Below are 19,874 nucleotides of genomic sequence, written 5' to 3' on the forward strand. Positions count from 1 at the left end.
CCTATTTTGATGTATTTATTTATGGCTTTGCCTTATCTGGATTGTGAAGCAACGTTTGTCAAACGTTAGTACGCCTAGGTTCCTGCCGGGATCTTGTTAAAAATGTAGACACAGATTTGGTATGTCTGGAGTGAGGTTGCAATTGTGTGTGTCTAGCAGGCTCCTAGGAGCTGCTGTTGCTGTCCCTCATCTACTATAGACCATACCTTGAGTGACAAGGGTGTGGTACAGGACTTGCGTGAAGAGTCAGGACACAGACTTTGGCTTGTCACCAGCCCTAGGGCTTGGGTGCCCCTGGGATCTCCCCTTTCTCCCGGAGAGGATGGGTGGAGCCCGGAGCTCCTTTTGCGCATGCGTACCCGCTTACACCCGCTCCACTTGGAGTCCCAAGTGAGGGTGGAGGTTGCGTCTTCCAGTTGCTAAGAGACGCGGAGGCGGTGCAGACCAGCGGCGGGGGAGGAGCGCAGCGCCGGGCGCTCTCCCAGAAGGGCTGGGGGCGTAGAGGGCGGGGCTGGGAAGGTGGGAGCCTCCTGGGATGGGAAATTCAAGGATTAGGGACCCTCGAGGGTCGCAATGCTCCGGTTTGTCCTTAAGCATTTTTAAATGGTTATATTTTAAATGGTTATGTAGGTACCTACATAACATCCTGGATTTTGCCTCTTGGCCTGTAAAATGAAAAATACTGTCTGGCCCCTTGGAAAAAAAATTGCCAACCCCTGTATTAGAGATTTTTTAGAAAAAAATTTCCCCTAAATCAGATAATAAAACACAGATATAGAAAAGTCAACCAAGGATGGACCTAGAGATAATCATACTAAGCGAAGTAAGTCAGACGGAGAAAGACAAATATCATATGATGTCACTTATATGTGGAATCTAAAATATGATACAAATGAACTTATTTACAAAACAGAAACAAACTCAGAAAACAAACTTGGCTATCAAAGGGGAAAGGGGGCAGTAGGAATAAATTAGGTGTTTGAGATTAGCAGATAAAAGCTATTTATAAAATAGGTAAACAACAAGGTCCTGCTGCATAGCATGGGGAACTCCATTCAACTACAGTATCTTGTAGTAAACTATAATGGAAAATAATCTGAAAAAGAATATATGTATATAACTGGATCACTTTTTTGCTGTGTACCAGAAACTAACACAACATTGTAAATCAACTATACTTCAATTTAAAAAAAAAAAAAGAAAAGTCAAGAAGGCAAACATCTTTGTATCCACTATCCAGGATGTGAAATAGAACTTTGCCGCCACCGAGGAGCCTTCCATAGATTCTGCCTCGGCCCCAACCACCTTCCTCCTCCCAAAGGTGACCACTACCCTGATTTTCACAGTCATCACTACTTCACTGTCTTTATAGTTTTATCCCCTGATTATTCATCCTTAGACATTATTACTATTTAAAACTTGTTTATTTATTTATTAATGGAGGTACTGGGGATTGAACCCACAGCCTTGTGCATGCTAAGCAAGCATTCTGCCACTGAGCTATACCCCCCATCTTGTCTGTTATTTTAAAAAGCTTACTTGATATGCGTTTTAAGTCCTTTAAATTATAGATTCCCTCCCCTCTGAATCCCATTCTTTCCCTTACAGTGTGTCTGTTGCAGAGCCAGGGAGGCAAACAGTCTAAGTTTTTGCTGACTGCATATTTAACAACATTCAACTCATATGCAGCATGTTCCTCTGTCTTCTCTAGTTCATGTACCTGGATCTAGAGGCTGATCAGACACAGATTTGGATCCTTTTGGCCAGACTCTAGATGGTAGTGTGCCCTTTCACCAGAGGGCGTGTTGAGGTCTGGTTGTCTTTCTGTGACCTTAGCAGCCACTTGTATACATAAAGTCTATACCTGTTAATTCACAGGAGATGCAACATGGTGATACTCTAATTCTGTCATCTCTTTTTCATTATTAGTTGGAATCTTTCTCTAAAGAGATGCTTCCTTTAATTTATTATTTGTTCGCCAGTGGTATCGTTCATGGAGAAAAGGCGGGCTAAATGCTTAATTTTCCCCCTTTAGTTATCAGTGTTTAAGATAATGAATTTCTTTCCTATCACCTTTCAAAGGTGACCTATTATCCTGTTATTATATTTTTAAACATCATTATGAATTCATGGATTGCAGCATATTTGGTGGTTTTAATCCATTGTAATTGTTCTCTCTGTTAAAACTCAAATTGTCCCACTTTTGGTCAGTGGGAACCTCTTTGATTTGGCTTCCGAGTCTTTTTGACATGACCCTGGTAGTCATTGATAGTTTTCTTGGTTTCTGTGATGACAAAATATTTCTGGCTCATTTTTTGTGCATTCCTCACCCTAGTCTTGGAATCAGCCATTTCCAAAAGTTCTAGTTACTTTTACGGGGAAATGAGAGTTCAAAACTACAAACTGGGTGCTGGGGATGCTGATTGCTACGGGATTGGTTACTGTTTCTAGGTGTTTACAGAGGACAGAGATAGGGAGAATATATATTTATAGATAAAATATTTCATTAGAGGGTTTTAAGCAGGGGAGCAACATGATGTGATTTATACTTTTGAACTATTATAACAGTAGGAGAGAATGGACTACGGGGGCAAGTGGGGAAGCAGGAATGCATATTAGGATGTTGTTGTCCAGGAAAGAAGTAATGGACAGGACTGCAGCAGTGGAGACAAGAAGTGGTTGGATTCAGGCTATATGTGGAGAGACAGCTATATATATATATATATATGTATGTATATATGTATATTATATATACACACACACACACATACATAGACACACACTGTGGAGCTATGTGTATATGTATATATATATACACACACACACTGGGATGCAGGGAAAGAGGGAAAGGACTGATTTCTAAGTACTGAAATTATGTAGGTAGTTGTACCATTCACTCACATGGGAAAGCCTTGAGAAGGAGCAAGTCTGTGGAGGGAAATCAGGATTTAGACATCCAAGTGGAGATGTCATTCAGTGTTGGATATAAAATTCTGGAGTACTGAGACAAGATCAGGGCTGCAGCTATAGACTTGGGAGTCACTAGTACATTGGTGGTCCTGGATGAGGTAAGATCACCTAATGGAAGAGCCGGATGGAGGGGAAGGCAGGAGGGTCATGTCCTGCGCTGTATTCTGGGGAGCTGGAAGAGCAGACCCCTGCAGGGAAGACTGAAAAAGTGGCTGGGGTCGGGAGGAAAACTGGTAAGAGTGAGGTCACACCAAAGCCTCGAGAAAAGGCGATGACATTCAGGAGGATGGAGCGGCCAGTTGTATCAAGTGCTCCTGAGGGCTGAGCAAGATGAGAGCAGAGACCTATCAATGGACTGGGCAAGATGGGAGAAATTTCAGTGGGATAGTGGGAAGGAAATCCCAATTGGAGTGAGTGAGAAGGTGGAGACAGGAAATATAGGCAACTTGGGAGGGATTTTGCAGGAAAAGAGAAGGAGAAAAAAAAAAGAGTCTGGAAGGGGCTATGGGCTCTAGGGAGCATATTTATTTTTAAGGACAGCAATATTAAGGCTTGTTTGTATGGAGATGGGTGTGACTGAGTACAGAGAGTAAATTGACAAAGCAGGAGAAGGGGAGTGTCATTGCAGTAGCAAAGTTTTTAAGTACTTGAGGAGACTGAAAAATTCAATACCAAGTGAAGGGATAGGCCACAGTCATGAGCAAGGACACTCCTTCCATTACAGGAAGAAGGGGAGATCTGGATACAGATGCACTAGGTTACTGGATCTGGAGCTCGGAAACAAGGGAGGACTCATGTGCATGCGTCTATTTCCCTAATGAATATGCAGTAAGGTGAAGAGGTGAAATTGCTATCTTGAAAGAAGATTTACTAGGAAAGCTGAATTAGCTGACAGCTTTGGCTGCTCATTTAAGATCTGAGGTCTTCGATTAAAACTGAGGCTGATCAGCACTGTGGGCTTTTCGCCATCCATGCTCAGCTGCTCAGGTGCAAGCACAGAGCAGGCGGATATTTGGATGTAATTAGAGCTGGGGTTCTGCCAGCCCAGTGTGATGGAGGGAGGGGCAGGCGTGAGCACGTTTGCAGGGAGGTGGTTGAAGTCCTGAACCTTGGCCAGTATTTGAGTTCTAAACACTATCAACACAGGCCTTCATCTCATCTAATAGCCTTAGGTAGTATCATCTTTCAGATCTTAAAACACAAGCCTTAAGCAGAAGCATAATGATATGTATATATGTGTGGCTCCTCCCTCTCTCCTTTGGAAGATTTGTTTTTTTAATATGGAGAAGGAGACAAGAGACTGTTAGCCTCTAACATTTTAATACATTAAAGAGATAGTCGCTATTTTAGCAATGGAAAAATTTGTCGTTAAGCTGACTTTTCATCAGACCAGAAGAGAGTGGAAAGGCATCTTTAAAGTGCTGAAAGAAAAAAAAAAAACCTGTCAACACAGAATTCCATATCCGGCATAAACATCTTCTAAGAATGAAGACAAAAAATAAAATTTTCAGATAAAAACAAAGAGTTTATTGTCAGCTGACTGCAACACAAGGAGATTCTTCAGGCCACAGGGAAATACTACCAGACAGAAAGTGGAGTCAGTAGGTAAATGAAGAACACTAAGAATGGTGATTGTGGATAAGTATAAAAGGCCATCTTTTCTCCTCAATTTATTTAAAACACATTTAAATGTTTAAAGCAAAAGAATTTTGCAATTGTATAGTTCTATTTAATGTTCCTGTCCTTTATGTTGCACAATATATATGACTAAGAGCTATACAGTTGCAAAATTCTTACATTTTACATAAGGTAGTGTCATATTTACTCTGGGCAGACTCTGAGAAGTTAAGAATATATGTTGTAATGCCTAGAGCAGTGGTTCTTCGGTGTGGTACAAAGACTTTGGGGGTCCCCAAAATGCATTTAGGTGGTCTGTGAGGTCCTCCCTTTTCCAACTATGTTTGTCAGGCTGCGTTTTCTTCATATATGCCAACACAAACAACGTATCAGATCAGATTGAATGCAGAAGTAGAATTGGGAACCAATCTGTCTTTTATTAAGCCAGATATTAAAGAGAGTAGCAACAATGTAAAACAGTGCCTCTCTTCTCACTCTTTTTTGAGAATATATTTTTCATAAAAATATGTTGTTTATGCTAACATGTAATGGATTTTGTATTTATTTGTTTATAATATATTTTTATTGAAGTATAGTCAGTTTACAGTGTTATATCAATTTCTGGTATAAATGAATATATTCATTTACATATTCATATTTCACAGTACATATTCTTTTTCACAATAAGTTACTACAAGATATTGAATATATTTCCCTGTGCTATACAGTATAAACTTGTTGTTTATCTATTTTATGTATATTAGTTAGTATCTACAAATCTAGAACTCCCAATTTATCCCTTCCTACCCTCTTCCCCCTCCCCGTAACCATAGGTTTGTTTCTGTGAGTCTGTTTCTGTTTTGTAAATAAGTTTGTTTGTCTTTTTTTTTAGATTCCACATATAAGTGATATCATATGGTATTTTTCTTTCTTTTACTGGCTTACTTCAGTTAGAATGGCATTCTTCAGGTCCATCCATGTTGCTGCAAATGGCATTATTTTATTATTTTTTATGGCTGAGTAGTATTCCATTGTATAAATATACCACAGCTTCTTTATCCAGTCATCTGTTGATGGACATTTAGGTTGTTTCCATGTCTTGGCTATTGTAAATAGTGCTGCTATGAACATTGGGGGTATCTTTTTGAATTAAGGTTCCCTCTGGATATATGGCCAGGAGTGGGATTGCTGGATCATATGGTAAGTCTATTTTTAGTTTTTTGAGGAATCCCCATACTATTTTTCATAAAAGCTGGATTTTGTATTTATTTTAACTAAAAATAAATACTGAAAAATTTTAATTTTATCTATCTATCACTCCCACATAAAAGCTCTTTGGGAGTCTTCAATGCTTTTTAGGAGTATAAAGGGGTCCTGAAACCTAAACACTTAAAAAAAGCTGCTGTAGAGCAAACACTCAAAAATAATGCAATGAACAGCACTATTCACAATAGCTGAAATGTGAAACAACCTGAATGTCCATCCATGGAGGAATGTATAAACAAATGTGATATGCACATACAATGGAATATTACTCAGCCTTAGAAAAGGAATGAGTATTGATACATGCTACAATGTATGAGGATGTTTCGAGGATGAACCTCAAAAACATTATGCTAATTGAAAGAAGCTAAACACAAATGGCTACCCTTTGTATGATTCCATTTATAGGCAATGTCCAAATAGGTAAATCCATAGAGACAGTGCAGATTAGTGGTTGCCAGGCATTGAGGAAGGGGAGAATAGGTACTGACTGCTTAACAGGTATGGAGTTTTATTTTGGGAGGATGGAAATGTTTTAGAACTAGATAGAGGTGGTAGTTGCACAACCCTGTGATTGTACTAAATGCCACCAAATTGAACAGTTTAAAACAGTTAATTTTATGTGATGTAAATTTTGCCTCTTCTAGAACACATGCCACAAAGCCAGGCATCCTGTGATGGCTGTGGCTCCCGGGAATCCAATCAGCTCACTCGCCAGAGTATCTGAATGCCCTGCAGCTTCCTTCTTTCTTGTCCTCTGAGCTTTTAGGAATGGAGACAGTCACTCTGGCTTTGGTTTAGAGAATATGATGAGAAGGCCTTTCTGCCATAAGTATTTAATAAATTAGAACACAGATTTCCATTATCCCTTCCTGAAATGGGGCCACTATCTGTCTGTTAGGATGTCTGGAGAGTGGAAAAGTAAACACAGAATTAGGAATCCTAGCATTAATGCAATTTGCATTTGCTATCAGCTTACTACCATTGTCTTTGAGATGCCATTAAAAATGCATGCAGGATGTGGGGGAGATAAAACATATCAAAATTCAAGTGGATTCTAATTCACATCAACCCTCCATTTCTCTGGCCTCTGGCTTCAAGCAGCTTCAGCCATCTGGGCCACAGCCCAGAGCCTGGGAGTGAGGGATGAGGGCCTCTGAGCAGGAGAAAGGGCTGCCAGTAAAGCTCAGAAGGCTCATTTCAGGGGAGGGTCTTTGCCACACTCACTTGGCCCATGGAATCAATAACTAACTTTCCTTCTTTTCCTTTCTTTCTTTCTTTCTTTTTCTTTCTTTCTTTCTTTCTTTCTTTCTTTCTTTCTTTCTTTCTTTCTTTCTTTCTTTCTTTCTTTTTCTTTCTTTCTTTCTCTCTTTCTCTCTCTCTTTCTCTTTCTTTCTTTCTTTCTTTCTTTCTTTCTTTCTTTCTTTCTTTCTTTCTTTCTTTCTCTCTCTCTCTCTCTCTCTCTCTCTCTCTCTCTCTCTCTCTCTTTCTCTCTCTCTTTCTTTCTCTCTTTCTTTCTTATGGCGGTACTGGGGATTGAACCCAACCTTGTGCATGCCAAGCATGTGCTCTATTACAGAGCTATCCCCCTCTTTTTTTTTCCAGTAACTTATTTTATGTTAATAATGATAGTGCTCCCTCATTGGGCACTTACTGTATGCTAGGTAAAATGCTTTATATGTAATAACTTATTTAATCCTCATAATAACCCAGTGAAGTTACTATTATTATTCCCATTTTACAGATGAAGAAACCAAGAGAGGTTAAGTGACTTGCTTAAGCTCATACAGACTGTGGGTAGTAGAGTAGAAATTTGAACCCACACAACCTGGCTCCAGGGCCTGTCTTATTAACTACCTCTACTTACCTCCCATCTGACTCTGTGTGTGTGTGTTTAGTACATATAATTCTAAAAATCCCCAATATTTGGTTTTCCCACTCTCGGCAGATTAGAAATGGAGCCACTGGGAGCAAGTATATGTATAATAACATCAGGAGACAGACTGGTGGCCCGGGGGTGACTGAGGAACAGAGAGCTGGTAACCTCAAGCAGTCTGGTTCTTGCAATGAGTCCGTCTGCACATTTCAGCTGTCCTTGCAGGAACCACTAAACACAGTAGGGCAGCAAGATTAAAATGTATAACATACAAACAGCTCATACAACTTAAAAAAACAAGCAACCCAATCCAAAAGCGGGCAGAAGACCTAAACAAGCAGTTCTCTAATGAAAACGTGCAAATTGTCAATAAGCACATGAAAAAATGCTCGGTATTGCTGATTATCAGAGAAATGCAAATCAAAACTATAGGAAGGTATCAAATCACACCAGTCAGAATGGTCATCATTAAAAAGCCCATGAATGATAAATGCTGGAGAGGGTGTGGAGAAAAGGGAACCCTCCTACACTGTTGGTTGGAATGTAGTTTGGTATAGTCATTATGGAAAACAGTATGGAGAGTCCTTAAACTAAAAACAGACTTACCATATGATCCAGCAATCCCACTCCTGGGCATATATCTGGAGGGAACTCTAATTCAAAAAGATACATGCACCCCAATGTTCATAGCAGCACTATTTACAATAACCAAGTCATGGAAACAACCTAAATGTCCATTGACAGATGACTGGATAAAGAAGTTGTGGTACAATGGAACACTACTCAGCCATAAAACATAATAAAATAATGCCATTTGCAGCAACATGGATGGACCTGGAGATCATCATTCTAAGTGAAGTAAGCCAGAAAGAGAAAGAAAAATACCGTATGGTGTCACTTACAGGTAGAATCTAAAAAAAAGACACAAATGAACTTATTTACAGAACAGAAACAGACTCACAGACATAGAAAACAAACTTACGGCTACCAGGGAGTAAAAGGGGTGGGTAGGGATAAACTGGGAGTTCGAGATATGTAGATACTATCATATATAAAATAGATAAACAACAAGTTTATACTGTATAGCACAAGGCATTATATTCAGTATCTTGTAGCAACTGACAATGAAAAAGAAAATGAAAAGGAATATATGTATGTATATGTATGACTGAAACATTATGCTGTACACCACAAATTGATGCAACATTGTAAACTAACTACTTCAATAACAAAAAGATAGCTGTGGCAAACACTATAAGCTGTCCCTAATGTTCAATGTCCCCTTCTCTCTTAGTAAGAGAACCCCCAACTTTTCCATGGACCACGCTGCTACGTCTCTCACTTGTAGTCCTTGGACTAGGAGCAGAAGTGAGATGTGCCAAGTCACACAAGCTCTGACCTTCTGCCTTTCCTTCCACAGGCTGGGATGCGGTCTCAGGGGTCAGGGTAGGGAGAAGGGAAGCACCCAGGAATTACAGCGAAGGATGAAAAGGGCTTGGGTCCCTGACCCTGCGAGTCACCACAGGCGCCCTGGACTGTTCATTCCTGCATTGGTTACCTGCGAGAGAAAGCAGCTGTCTTGTTGAAGCCATTTAAAATCTCTCTCACAAGCCGATGAACACATCAGGGAAAGGTTACATTATGTTTGCTCTATGTTGTTAACAAATTGAGGAAATTTCAAAGCATTTTAAAAAGAGTTCAGTAGCAAGTTATGAGGCCAAGTGGGAGCAACTTTAATTATTTGGAAACATCTCCAGAAACTTTCGAAATGCTGGCAGGAAAAAGAGCATACTGTACTTGGTATAATGAGGAGAGAATGTAAATTCAGTTCAGCTCCACAGATATTTATGGAATGGCTACTGTGTGCCAGGCAAGGCTGATAGAGTCCTTGTCCTCAGGGAGCTGACAGTTGGAGTTGGGGTTTTGAGGGATGTGGGAACAGACAGATGAGCACATGGATATAAAAAGTGATCAATGCTGGTAGGCACATACCCAGCTCCCACCTGGGGCCTCAGGGAAGGCTCTTTGGAGTAACAACCAGAAGCTTTGCTGGCCACTGTCCCAGCTCTTGGCAGGGTTAAGTTTTCCTTAAAGAGACAAGCACCTGTGTTTTATGGAAGCTGGGGCTGAAAAGCCCGTTCAGAGGGTTCTCTGCCTTGAGAAATGTGACCCATGAAACTGACACCTTGAGTTTCCCCCTTTCTTCTTTCCTTCTTGTTCCAAGCTCCTTCCGTCCATGGGATAGATTCCAACAAACTTTAGGATGGCCATGGTGCCTCTTGAGATGTGGGTTACTCCCTAGGATGTACCATCCAGGAATCAGAAGGGTCTTTAGCTAAAGAGTCTTTTCTTTCACCTTTAAGTAGTGGTAAAAGGGCAAGGAGCAGCCAGGAACCTGAGTGGTTAAAACAGTGCCCACGGAAGCACGGTCGGCTGACTCTCACTCTTGTCAGTGATGGGCCAATTACGTATGTCTGGCTGTCAGTTCCACAGATGATGATGTTAACCGGAGGGGGGACTATAGGGATGATAAATCGAAGGTATTAGATGGCACTTGGTAGGCTGAGAAAGTCAGTAATTAATGACTTCAGAGCAGTCTTGCAGAAATGTTGATTGCCGAAAGACACTTGACGTTTTCTTTTCCCCAGATGGTATTAACTCAGTAAAAGAGTTCAGATTATGGTAGTTGGGGTAGAGGCATGATTTGCAGAACACAGAGGAGAAGCAAGAAAACCTAGAATGGGGTGGTCACGAGAACTGTCTTTCTCAGAATTGTGGTTTGAGGCTGCCTTCCTCAGGGCCTCACCCCAAATTTTTGCTTAACTCTCCATTCCCCAAAGTTGAGCCCTGGGTCTGATTTTTAGCTAAACCCTAAGTCAAAGCCAAAATCCAGCAGTTTATGCTCATAAGCTTAAAAAAAAATTGCCTATAACTTTACTTTAAGGAAAACTGTTTTCTTTCACACACACACGAGCACACACATACACATGTATAAACACACATATACATATCAGTATTCTTATTTGACTTTTAACAACTATTGATCACATTTGTTTTTCACGCAAAACTTTATGACCAGATTTTTTTTAATGGAATAAATAAAATACCAAAATGAAAAGCCCTTAAATTTTGCTGAAATGGAATTTTAATTATAAATGAGAAGGCTTCGATTCACCCTGGATGAGTTAACACTGTCCTCTTTGATGTAATAAATATATTGAGCAGTAACTGGCATGCTGTACTAAGTACTTGAATTTTAATCTAATCTCTCCCAGCAAAAAAAAAAAAAAAAAAAGTATAAAATTGCTTCCTGATGTTCTTACGAGAGAGAACAGAATCCGTGGCCTAGGAAGCCCTGTGTCCGCCCCTCCCTCCTTCATTCTCTGTTGTTTTACCTGATTTCATTGTCTTCACAGCACATATTTCTATCTCTCATTTTCATATTTATTTCTCAGCCGTTTAAAAAAGCCATTGAAGGTATAGAGAACAAACTAGTGAACACAAGAGTGGAGGTAGTTTACACCCAAACTACTGGGTATAAGATAGGCTCAAGGATGTACTGTACAACATGGAGAATTGAGCCAATATTTTGTAATAACTGTCAATGGAGAGTACATTTAAAAATTGTAGAAACAAAAAAAATTTAAAGAGTCATTGAAGTGTAACATGGGTGCAGAAAGGTGCCATTAGGTGAACTGCTAGATGGATTTTCCAGTGATCATGGACTTTAAAAAAATATTTATTTTTATTATTGTAAAATATCCATTACATAATATTCACCATTTTAACAAAGTACACTATTTAGTGGCATTAAGTACAGTTACATTGTTGTGCCACCGTCACCACCATCCATCTCCAGAACTTTGGCATCACCCCAGACTGAAACTCTGTACCCGTTAAAGCACAGCTCCCCACCCCCCACCTCCCAGCCCCTGGTAACCACCATTCTACTTTCTGTCTCCATGCATTTGACCACTCCGGGGACCTCCTATATGGCCGTGGACTTTTGATATGAAGTGGACTGGCTGTGGTCCTGAGACCAGATACCATGTGCCCCCCATTTCTTTTTATTTGGTCTAAGTTTATTAATGTCCAGCTGTGTGATGACAGTCCCCAGTCAGCAATGGTGCCTTGAAGACTGTTCTCATGGATTTTTCTCTTATTTTCTGTTATCACCGTGAGAACTGCTATGTAGCTAATGTCTCAGTGTCAGACCACGGCCTCCAGTGTGAGTAATAGGAGCTGCCAACCTCACGGTTAACTTCCTTTGCCTGTCACAATAATAAGTGGATTCCTTCCCCTTTAAGTGAATTCGATTAAGTGCTCAGCAGTGATATGAACGCCATCTTCCAGAATAAATCTAAGACACGTTTGAAGGATGCTGCCTGTGATAATGATGATTTCTGAAGGTTTCTTCCTCTGCTCTGAAAGTCTTGCTTCCTGAATATGAAGGTTTTATATCCAAGATTGTCTGTTTAAAAGAAAAATGTGTTAAGTTTGCAGTTCTGCCTCCTTCCTGCCCTGACCCCGTCCCTACATCTGAATCCTGTTTAGCCGAGGGAGGAACATCTGGAACTTCTAAAGGCCTGTTTCATCCACGAGAAGGGCACGTCTGGCTTTGAATGTTTCTGGAAAATGAAAAAGCAGAATAGGAATTTGAAAAGATTGAACGTTCATGCCTTACGCCAGACCTTGAGAATCACAAGGACGTTTGGCTTGGAGGAGGCGGGCAGTCCTGCAGCGGAGGCCTTACTCTCCAAAGCCCCACAGAGTGAACCAGTGAGCAGTACAGGCGTCAGGATAGTGGATCATGTTTGTTATTGGGGTTAGAGGTGCCTGAAGAGGAAGATGCTTTTCCCTCCTCTTCTACAGTAGCAAGGACCAACAGCCTCCTAACCCCATGGCTGTTTTGGAGGAACTGTTTAGGATGGACATGACATTCACTGGATTAAATGATGGTTCTCAACTCATCACACCCTCCCTGTACTTGGACTGTACATCCACGCCCTGTACCACGTGGCTTTGTATTATGCCCCACTCGTGTGGATGGAGTTGTACTCCGATCTCACTTCAGTGATTTGGGGTTTTCCCATATAATTTGGTTTGGCCAACAGAACATCAGTGGAAATAACACTGTGCCAATTCACTCACCCTTATCATGCTTATGCCATTTGACATGAGAAGAACATGCCATGGGGGAGCTGCTGATCCTCGGGGAATGAGACAAATTCCAGAGAGCAAAACTGAATCTAAGGGCCACTCTGGAGCCAGACTGATCTGCAGCCTGGAGTAGACTGATGTTAGCTGACCTCCAGACGCACGAGTGCTAAGAATATATGCTTTTTGTAGGCCACTGAGTTGGTGGGAAGTTTGTTACAGAACATTATTGTGGCAATAGCTGACTAATACAAAGACCAAAATGCAGAAGCAGAGAGAAAGGGTAAGTGAAGTGGGTGGCTGACGTATGAGTAAGAAAGGAAGTGGTGGTGGGGTCTGAGGGTAGAACAAGTGGGGAAGGACCTCCAAGAAGAAGAATGAGGTGGATGAAAGGAAAGGAAAGGAATACGGCAGCCTCAGCTCCATCAGATGCTGGGATGGGCAGGGAGACAGAGCAGTGCGTGCGCACACACACACTCACCCACCTCTTGTGCCTCTGGTAAGCGCTGAGCCTTTCTGGTTCCTTTGCTCAGTGTTGCCAATATTGGGAGGCTTCTGGGGAGTTTAAGTTTGATTCCTAACAGAGTCTAGACTTCCAGTCTCAGGTCTTCCTGGGCTCATGGTCACGATGTGTCAATAGAGCAATAAAAGAATCTTAAAAACACAACAAGCCAGTGAATATAACAAAAAAGAAGCAGACTCACAGATATAGGGAACAAACTCGTGGTTACCAGTGGGGAGAGGGAAGGGGGAGGGACAATATAGGAGTAGGGGAGTGGGAGGTACAAACTATTGGGTGTAAGACTACAGGGATGTATTGTACAATGTGGGGAGTATAACTAATATTTTGTAACAACTGTAAACGGAGTGTAACCTTTAAAAATTGTGTAAAAATAATAAATAAATAAATAAAACCAGCACGCACAAAAAATATAAGAAATCTAAGGACAGAACTCTGCTGAATGTCTCGGTACCACTAGCTGGGATGCTCCCTAACTCTAACCAGTCATTTGTGCAGGGAACCAGCCCTCCAAAGCGCAGGTGCCTGGTGCGAGCTGGGCTCTGTAAGGTCTTGTGGACTTGGGGAACTTACTTGAGCTTCCTGGGCTGAGATTTGGAGATAATGGAAATAATAATATTCCATATCCCACAGGATTGTCATGTGGACTGAAAGCGAACATCTGATACAATGCCCGGCCCAGGGTAAGCCGTCCAGAAGTCAATACCAACGACCGGCTGCCATTGTGAAATGAGAACTAATATTTGGTGTTCAGTAAGAAACGGCCTATATTGTTTTTTCTGAGCCCAGATGTTTCATAAAGGTAGGACTCCCCTCAAATGGACTGGGATACTTGACGAAGTCCTGGACTCTCACTGACAATCCTCTGAGAGGAAAGCTGTCCCCTCACCTTTGGTTACCTTCTTCCTCCTCCCCCATCAGCCCATCTGCTGGGTTTTGTTTTCCTTTTTCTCAGGAAAGTCTGTTTATTCTTCATGCTTGTAGGTAAAAAAGGGTGGAGGTGGACCTGAAGGAGCAGACGGCAGGGCTGAGCAGGACACCCCATCTCACCACCAGCTTGGGCTGTGGCTGGACTGTTTTCTAGTTGGCTCTCCCACCATGAGGTAGGTGACCCGTCTGTCACAACTATGTTTTGCAAAATGGATCAAATGGCCTTTATTATAACTTCGGCTGGGGTATTTTTCATCACTGGTCTCTGAATACTAACATGTATTTGTTTTCCTAATCCACTGTGTACATCTGCTCCCATTCTGTCTTGCACCCTCCTTTTCCAGGGGAGAATTTCCCAGACCCTCCCAGACTCCCAGCCCATGCATTTTTACATTTTTCTTAGAGTTTGTTTGGCAGAGCCCATCTGCCTCAGGAGGACGTCTTCCCCATTTGCTTCCTAAAGCCAGTCCTTCCAGAGGCTCTTTGTCCTTGGTCCTGGTTCCACACCTGAGTGGGGACCGGAGTGGGTTTAGCAGCCCTCATCACAGAGCTCAGGGTGAGCAGGGTAAGGAGGGTGACCTAACCCCTTCCCAAAGGCCTCTAGCTGTTCAACAACTTGCAAAAGGGAAAATTGCTTCTGTTGTTTTCTCTCTTCAACTCTTTCCCAACAGAATAGGCCAGGTGCTGTTCAGCTCCTCTGGCATCAGATTTGAGTTGGCACTTCCTGGTTACAGAATCAGTCATAGAAGGAAATGCCTGTAACCAAAAGCACCCACTTAGTTGGCTTCTTACCAGGTGCATGTCATGCAAAGTGCTTTACATGTGTTTATTCATGAATCCTCTCGACAACCTTGTGAGCTGGGTACTATTATTATCCCCCTTCATAGGTGAGGACACTGAGGCTCATAGACACTAACTTGCCCAGGGGTGCACAGATAGTAAGTGGAAGTAGCAAGGTCTGCACTCAGGAGTCTGGCTCTGAAGCCTGAACTTGAACCCACAATGTTGTAATACTCATTTTCATGGTATTGGTTGGTTTGAAGGTCACCACAACATTTATTTACTTTTTTTTTTCCTGGAAAAATAATAAGTGTTTAGCAATGTTCAGAAATTTGGCAGCCTCTTAATAGACCCTAGGAAGAGTCTGACCCTCCATTGATAAATGTTCTGTTTAGAATATGGATTTACTTAATGCCTCTTTGTCTCCAACTTTGAGCCCCAGGGATGGTTTGCAGGCAACAGGAAAAGTCCATTCAACTTCCTATTATTATGCCAGTATCTCCCCACTCTTAGCCTGATGGAAACCGAGCTAACCTTGTCACCCCTCTTTCCTTTCTCGCTCACACAGAAACTAAAGTACAATTAGACCCATTTACCAAGATCTGGTGTCCTCAGGCTACGTGTCTTGGAGTTGTCTTTGCCTCCTAGGTTTGGTTGGCTTCTCATATCCAGTAAGCCCCTTCTGGCCTGGCCCTCCTCTGCAGGCAGCAGCTTTCCCACCGGACTTTTCTTGTCATCAGACTAACCTCCTAGAGCACCAGGGTTCCAGCAGGAAAGACAGGCATGCTTCAGCTGCGTGATGGCAGAGTGTGATTCAGGGACTCTTCACAGAGGTGCTGCTGGGGTTTAGGAAAGTCAGTGAGGGATGGGGCTGGGCTCCGGGACTGTAACAGGGGGTAGTTACTGCCACCTCTAGGCCTAAGGGTCCAGGGAAGGGGGCAATTACTGGACCCTAGAGAGAGCTGTGTGGAGAGGGCTTCTAGCGGGAGCTGTGGCCTCAGGGAGAGAAACATAGACAATGAGGTCCAACAGGGAAGGAGCCAGGGGAATAAATACCCTGACTTCTCCCTCCTGCCCTCCATCCATCCTTCCCTCCCTCCAGGGCCTCCCAAGGGACCTGGGGGAAGCAGTGCATACAGGTCAGCCTCCTGGGCCCAGAGCAGGGTCGGGACAGTGGGGTGTGGACTCAGAGGGGCAAAGGGAGCCCATGAGGATACACAGCACACACCACTTTGCTCCATCCTTCATCCACTGAGAGAGCCGCAGTGACTTCCATACTGGGGCAAACCTGGTATTCAAGGAATTCCACAACAACCCCATCAAATTCCGCCTTCTCCCTTCCTAATCTAGAGAACAAGTGTCACACTCACATATGTCACACATGTTGGCAGTCTTCCTCTGTGTGTCTGTTTAATATATTGTATATGTTAAATATATTTAAAAATAGTAAGTATTTAGTCATGTTACTCTGAAATCCAAGCGAAGGGTTTCTGGGGACAAGATCACCCCAGGGCCTCTCTTGGGCAGTCTGGCAACCTATGATGGGAGTGCTGATAGCCCGGCTGGTACTGAGATGACAGAGGACCTTCTTCCTACCAAGAGCACGTACTAAGAAGGCTCACAGTGATAAGGGCTTGGCTCTGAATCTAGGAAGACGTGGTTTTAAACTCTGACTTTGCCAGTTACTAATGGGACTAGTACTTCACCCCTGAGTCTGTTTTTCATCATCTGTAAAATGGAGATGATTCTCATAGCACTTTACCTTTGTAAGAATTAAATGTTATAATGAATGTAAAGCAATCGGCATGTCATAGGCGCTCAGCTGTGTAAGGGACTGAGTTTTACAGTGCCTGGCACATAGGAGGTGCTTGGGGACTGTTTCCTGACCTGAACTGGTGGTGAAGCCCTTTGAGGATTTGGGAGCTGGTGGTGGTAGCGGATTCTGAGGTATTAATGCTTCCTCTCGTCCATCTTTGCCAGGCCCCTCGGCCTTTGAAAGTTTTCAAAGACGACGGGTACCGCAGTAATCCACTCATCACCCATTACCCCAGCGCCCTCTTTGTATGAGACCCTGTGATGCTTCCGCCTGAAGGCAACAGTCAAGAATCTCCCATCTCATTTTGTTTTTCATGTCGTGGTTTATACTGCCCTCTGGTGTGTGCTTTTGGGACAGCATGTCAAGTGAGGGTTTATGGCGACTTTTTCTTGACATTGGAGAACAGAGGCTCCCCTAAATGGACTGTTGGCAGTGGAGCTGGGGGGAGAGGTAAGATTTGAGATTTCCCCTCCCCCATCTAACTTGAAACTCTTGAAGTTTGCCAGACACAAGAGAATTTTTTTTTTCAACCAATGTCCCTGACTGCTCGGCTGTCAACCACGAATACCATCCTTCTAGGCACGTTTCTGCCTGTATTCCGCCAAGACCCAAAAGGAACGGGGTAAAGGTTATTTGATATCACTCCCCTTCCGCTGTCTGGTTTCCTCTGATCCTGGGCACCTAATTCTTAATTAGAGTCTTCGCTCCAAAGGGTCTGGGGTTGCCGCAGGCCAAGTAAGAACCAGACCCGACCCTCCCTAGCCAGTGCCCCTGCACCTGCCCGGTCCACCTGCTGCCACGACCCTGCCTCGCTGCCTGCCGCTCCTTCTCAGAGCCGAGCCTCCAGGAAGTGAACGCAAAGTGGGGTTGCGCAGGGCGGAGGGAGACAGTGGGACTAAGGTCCAGAACGCGTCCGCACCCCACAGCTCGCCATGGAACCTGCTAGAAGCATTTGCCTTTTACAATTACGTTGAATCATGAAACTACTCATATGCAACGGTTATGTTTTGATCCATAAAAACAGCGATTTCGTATGGTCCGACGTAATACTTAGGCGCGTACATCGTATATGTGCTAGTGGTGGCCCGGTTCCCATGTCGTCCTACGCCACGCCCTCCCCCCACCCCCCATTCAGGCCCTACAGCCCTAGAGGAGGTCGAGTTGATTTCAGGGGCCCCGGATTGGCCTCACTGCCTGCGTCAACCACGCTGGGTTTGGTTTGGGGCCGCAGCCGAGAGAGGAGTCGCCAGTGAGAGACCTCTGGAGAAACCCCTCTTGGCGAATGGTGCTGGCCCTCCTGGCAATACTAGCAGAGTTTTCTGGGACCTTCAGGAATCCTCGGGCTTCTGGACCCACCGAGCACCACAAACCCTCACCTGTGCTGCTGAACCCGGACAGCCGGACTGCGCGCGGGAGGCTCCTGTAGAACCCCTTAGGTGGCTCCCACGCCCCAACATGCGTCAGAAACTTGCCTAAGGGATGAACCCAGAGTGCCCCGGGAGGCTTTAAAGCTGCAGAGTAACGGAAGGTTTAGGAGTGGCAGTACGCAGGACTCACGTAGGCTGGGAGACAGTTTCCGCTCTGCCCTACAATCCTGGGACCAACAGGTCTTGAAATCTAGTGACCTGATGGTACAGATAGAGGCCTCGTCTCTTTCTTTCCAGGAGGATGCAACAGGAGAGGGAGGGGCTCAGCTCAGGCCATTTAAATCAACAATCCATCCATCTATTTATTCATTCAGTAAACACATGCTTAATGAGTGCCTATATGTGCCAGGCACTGTGCTAGGTGCTTGGTGGAGAGCCGTGAGGGAAACAGACAAAAATCTCTGCCTTCTTGGTATTGCCTCATCTTAATAACTACACTGTTGCCCAGCTAACATTTCTATTACAAAGCTGTTACCTCTTCTACCATGGGATAATTAAACAGGTGAAATATGGTTTAAAAAAACCTTAATAAGAGGAAATGATCACGATCTAATGTGAAATTTTAAAAAGCATGCTAGAAAATTGTATATGTAGTTAAGTTCCACTTATGTTAACATACATGTTTATGGGAAAAGGACAGTAGGGAATGGCCTCTAAATATTAGTAGTGGTGTTGTATTTTCTAAGATGGTTACAGCAAGATCCCCCACCCCCTAGACTCTTCATACAGTATGACTGATTCTCCCATTGAGAGGTGTGGTCAAAGTTCCTTCTCCCCACCTCCGCGAGTACAGCCTCTACCTTATTCTCCTGGGCTGCTCCTGTTTGGAACGCAGATGCCATGCTGTGGAGTACATGGAAAAGCCAGGTGTCAGTGATTTGGCCAAAGCCCTAGCTGAGGTTTCAGCTTATAGTCAACACAGTTCACCAGACATACAAGGGAGAAAGCCACCTTCTGATTGCAACCACGTGACCCTAGTCATGAATCACCTAGCTTACCTAGCCAACCCTCAGAATGTAGATAATAACAACTATTGTTTAAAGCAACAGAGGTTGGGGGCAATTTGTACACAGCAATAGATAGCCAGAAAAAGTGGTTTATCTGGATTGTGGGATTATGAGTATTAACTTTTTTATATTTTCTGAAAGTTCTACAATGACCCCTTTTTTGGTCTATAATCAATTCAAAAAATTATTAAAAATAAAAACCCAAATTTTTTTTCACTTCACTGAAAGAGAAATTAGGCCTGAATTGGAATTGAGGGACTTAAATTAGACTTGGAGAAAAGCTTTGCATGCAGGATTTATTCGATGCTGCAAAGAATTAGTAAGATAATTTCAAATTGGTGTGATGGAAAGAGCAGTAGATTTGGAGTGAGAAAACTTGAAAGTCAATCTCAGTTTTCCCGGTGACCTTGAGCAAGCCCTTGCTCAAATGCAGTTTTCTATTTTGAAAAATGCAGCTGGCTGCTTAAGGAAGGTAACATCCAGCAGGGAGGCTGGCCCAGAAAAGGCGCTC

Source organism: Camelus bactrianus, chromosome 20 (assembly GCF_048773025.1).
Source record: "Camelus bactrianus isolate YW-2024 breed Bactrian camel chromosome 20, ASM4877302v1, whole genome shotgun sequence".
Taxonomy (NCBI): Eukaryota; Metazoa; Chordata; class Mammalia; order Artiodactyla; family Camelidae; genus Camelus; species Camelus bactrianus.